Here is a 4,707-nt window from a genome sequence, read left to right as displayed (position 1 = left end):
GCTCTCCATGTGCTGGTTCGACCTACAAGCTGCGAGGACCTGCATCTCTCTCTCTCTCTCTCTCTCTCTCTCTCTCTCTCTCTCTCTCTCTCTCTCTCTCTCTCTCTCTCTCTCTCTCTCTCTCTCTCTCTCTCTCTCTCTCTCTCTCTCTCTCTCTCTCTCTCTCTCAAGGGGGGCTAGGTCGCAGGCTCTCGAGCTGAGGCCAGGGAAACGCTGCTCCTGTGCCGACTTTGCCCAGCGACAGTGCCTCTCCGTCCAGCGCGTAGTCATCCCCCTCGACCTCCCGACTTCAATGAGCAGACCCTTTCGACTCCACTGAGCAGGCCTGAGCAAGGCCTCAGTGAATAGAGGTCATCACAATTTAACACCAAGGTCATTTTCAAAAAGTCACAAGAGCAGGTTCTCCCAGCAGGTTCTCACCACATAGCTCAGCCACAGACAAAGGTTTTCGCACAGCAGATCAAAGATTCTTTAGTCATGACTTCTTTCAACACACCGACTTCTAACACACGCAAGAGTTTTCTTGTTGTGGCAGCTGCACCCAGGAAAGATCTCACCACTCGTCAAGATGCACGGATCACGGCCCTAGAGGCTCAGATCCAAGAACTTGCTTTGGAGAATGCTGAACTGAAAAAATGCTTGTGTAAGCTCGAGGATACAAAAGCAACGGAGAATGAAACTTTGCTCGCAAAGAAACTCGAAGTTCCCTTTGTGTAAAGGGAGCTTATGTGTGTGTGTGTGTGTGTGTGTGTGTGTGTGTGTGTGTGTGTGTGTGTGTGTGTGTGTGTGTGTGTGTGTGTGTGTGTGTGTGTGTGTGAGAGAGAGAGAGAGAGAGAGAGGGAGAGAGAGAGAGAGGTTCTCTCTCATCTCCTATTTCTAGGGCTCGCCCCCTCCTATGTAGGGATGGTTGAAGACTTTTGGGACACACACAAAGCATCCAATTTCCCTAGGCTTTTGACCTTTGGACACAACCTTTGAATTTTGGAAGCTTAGCATTTTGGAAGTCTTAATGGGCTGAACCTTAGGGTCTTTTAAGCCCATTGGTGCACATTGCTCTTTTGCAGATGGCCCCCCTTTTGGATCCCTATTTTCCCTCCTTTGGATCCCTACTGTGGCCGGTGGTCTGCTAGCTTAACCAATATTCTAGCTTTTTCTCACCTGGCACTTTCCCATATTAAATGATCAAATAACATTAGAAAATCATTTAGAAGAATTAGATATTGATTATTATGATATTACCTTTCTCTTGAAATCATAGTCATCCTCGACTATGGGGTAGAAAAGATAAAGCATAGTCATTAGTCCTTTTTCCTAGCGGGTAGAGGATCCCTGTGTTACCCTACGACATCGTTCCATAATGGATGACTAGTCCATTTGGTTCTTGAGAGCCTAAGATGTCGCAAGCATGTCTGCACATTAGTCCTATCAATCTTTGATAGTAGAGTGACAAGCTATACTTGGTGTTGGGGAGACGTCGTCTCCGCAAACTTGATCTAAGCATGCATACTACTTCATATTTGTGCACAATAAAGAAAAATAGAGTCTTATAAGACAAAAACTTTGTTCATTTTTAACATTAGTACATTTGCTTACTCTTGGGAAGCATTGTAAGCATTGACAAGGTTTAGGTTAATATCCTTTAATTGTATGCCTTGCATCCATCTAGCATCTTCATAAGGAAAATTCTTAAACTTAATAAGATATCATCTAATAGTCTTACCGTCTCTTAGTACCTTGTCTTCATGTCAGAGAATGGACTCGGGCTATAGCACCTCTTCTTGGTTCTCCATATCCGGTGGGTCTTCAATAGTTGGTTCTTGAGGTGGCTCTCCTTTGTAAGGCTTTAGTAGGCTCACATGGAAAGCACTGTGTATGAGCCAATGACTGGGCAACTTGAGTTGATAGGCCATCTCATTGATTGGCCTAAGAATCTGGAAGGGACCATAGTACCTTTTTGCTAACTTAGCATAGTACTTTTGGTGTCCTGTAGGATTCTTGCCCGTCGTGTGCCTTAATCGAGCCTTGGGAAATTTGAGTAAGACCCAATCATTTTGCTTGGGCTCTTCTGTGCTTGTTAGCAGCAGCCTTTTGCCTTTGCTGTGAGATAGAGATAGCATCCTTAATCTTTTGGAAAGATTCTTGTAGGTCTTGGCTATACTCATCTGCAGCAAAGATCTTCCCGTGTACCTTAAGTAGTAGGGTACTTTTTTATCTTCCCTCAATTACCTCAAAGGGTGCTTTTCCCATGGAAGTATGCACATTATTATTGTAGGCATACTCCACTAAGGGTAGGTACTTATCCCATTGGGATATTTGATCTACTCCCGTTACATAGGCTTTTAGTAGATTGAGAATTGTTAGGTTAGCTATTTCACTTTGGCCATCCGTTTGCGGGTGATAGGCCGAAGAGAAATTTAGCCTTGTCCCTAAATTCTCAAAGACACCCTTCCAGAAATTACTGGTCATCCTAGGATCTCTATCCGACACTATGGACATTGGCAAGCCATGGTATTTGAAGATTTGTGAACTGAAGAGGGTTGCCATTTGATGGGCTTTGATAGTCTTTTTGACAAGTATAAAATGAGCTTGTTTACTAAACCTTTCTACTATTGTCCATATTCCCGTATTCCCATGGATAGACTTAGGCAATCCAAAGATAAAATCCATGGATGCTCTCCCATGGTGAATTAGGGATTGGCAAAGGTTGAAGCAATCCAGGTTGCTTCCCTCTATCAAACTTTGTCTTTTGGCATACCACACATTTAGAAATATACTCTTGTATGTTTGCTTTCATGGTGGGCCAATAGAAATATGTTTCAATCCGCTTTAAGGTAGACTGAATCCCTCTATGCCCCACATAAGGAGGAGCATGAGATTCATACATTACTTTCTCACGTAGTGAGCTAGTAACGCATAGTCTATTACCATAGAGAAGATAAACTCCTTGTAAGGTAAATGGTTCCTCTTTCTTCCCTAATGCAAGGGCTGAAATCACATCTCTAAAATCGGGATCAATAGCATACTCATCTATCATAGAAGATAGATCATTGTGAGTTGCTATGGAAACCGCATCCACTCTCGGCCTTCTTGAGAGTGCATCATAGAAGATAGATCATTGTGAGTTGCTATGGAAATCGCATGCACTCTCAGCCCTCTTGAGAGTGCATCGGCTACTTTATTATGCTTGCCAGCAATGGAGCAATATGAAAATGAAATTGCAAAAGGAAATTTGCCCACCTCATTTGTTTGTCGCGTGGAGAGCTTGGTCTTCATCATGAAGTACTTAAGACTTTGGTGATCTGTTCGCAGAATGAAAGGAGTCCCCATTAAATAGTGCTTCCATGAGGGTGAAAGCATGGGTTGGTGGTGCAAAAAGTAGTGTCCTTGACACCTCTTGTGAGGCACTCTTGGATGGTGTTTTGTTGGCAATTTTCAAAAGCCAAAAGATAAATATTTAATATTTCTAAAGGCATTGTGCCAACAACTTTAACGGTTCTTGATTTAGTCAAATGCAAGACTCTCTACCTACCCTTTCAGTAGTCTACGAGCTCCCTCTCTCTCTCTCTCTCTCTCTCTCTCTCTCTCTCTCTCTCTCTCTCTCTCTCTCTCTCTCTCTCTCTCTCTCTCTCTCTCTCTCTCTCTCTCTCTCTCTCGCAAGAAGAAGGAAAATTGCAGCAGGAACTTGTGGAGAATTGTCATAAGATGTGGAGACTAAAGGTCCAGGAGATCGGGATGGAGATGTTGCATCAGGATATTGGCCAACAAGATGTTCCCGAGCAGCAGCCTCCACTCGATTGTCACCTTTTGTGGAATGTCGATTTCAGCAGCTTGGGAGAGCACGTTCCACACCAGCAACAACCTCCACACAATTTCCATGTTGGATGGCCGGCCATTGCTTGTGGTGTCGGATGTTTTGAAGAGAGGATTGTGCAAAACGAGCCACCTCCAAGTGCACTGTAGGGCTCTGAGTACTTTCAGCAGCATGCGCAATACAATCCACTTCATGATGACATGACTCACAATTACCACAGGGATGACTCAGTCACAATTCGCCCCATGAAGGTAACCATCGGATGCGAGAATATTGGTCTATGATGAAAAGAGAGAGCCGTAGGAGACAACGAGAAAGTGATGCATCAGGTTCAAGGTCAACAGAAGATGTGAATCAGGTTTGCATGAAAGTCTCAAACTGCTGGCAGGAAGCAACAAAAGGCATGACTTGCGATGCCAAGAAAACCGCCTTTCAATGTCTTCTAGGACTGCCAGCTTTTAGACGTTTGCATCATGCATCTGAGAAGTCAATACTATCCAATATTTGAGGCACAATTACTAAAGTCAAAGCATCCATGTCTGAAGAGGAGCTGAAGATTAAAAGAGCTGTTTGCATGATGTTGGTGAATAGTGAAGGAGATCCATCAAGGTCTATTAGCAACTCCAAGATGGCCAGATTTACTGGATTGCATCGGCGAAACTTTGCAACAGCCAATTCAAGGTTAAAACAGGCTGAGGTTGGCGCATTTCCTTTGCAATTATGTAGTCGTCAAGTACCTCAAAGTTCCACCATCACACAAGCGACAAAAGACCTTGTTTTTTCCTTTTGGCAGACAGAGACAAGAGTGTCGCCAAACAAAAAAGATGTGTGTCAAAAACGATTGGGCAGAAAATCTTACATAAAGCATCCAATACATTTGCTTGATGATTCACAGG

This window comes from Adiantum capillus-veneris, chromosome 14, assembly GCF_014529385.1.
Source record: "Adiantum capillus-veneris isolate H3 chromosome 14, ASM1452938v2, whole genome shotgun sequence".
NCBI classification, from domain to species: Eukaryota; Viridiplantae; Streptophyta; class Polypodiopsida; order Polypodiales; family Pteridaceae; genus Adiantum; species Adiantum capillus-veneris.
This window is presented reverse-complemented; position numbering follows the sequence as displayed.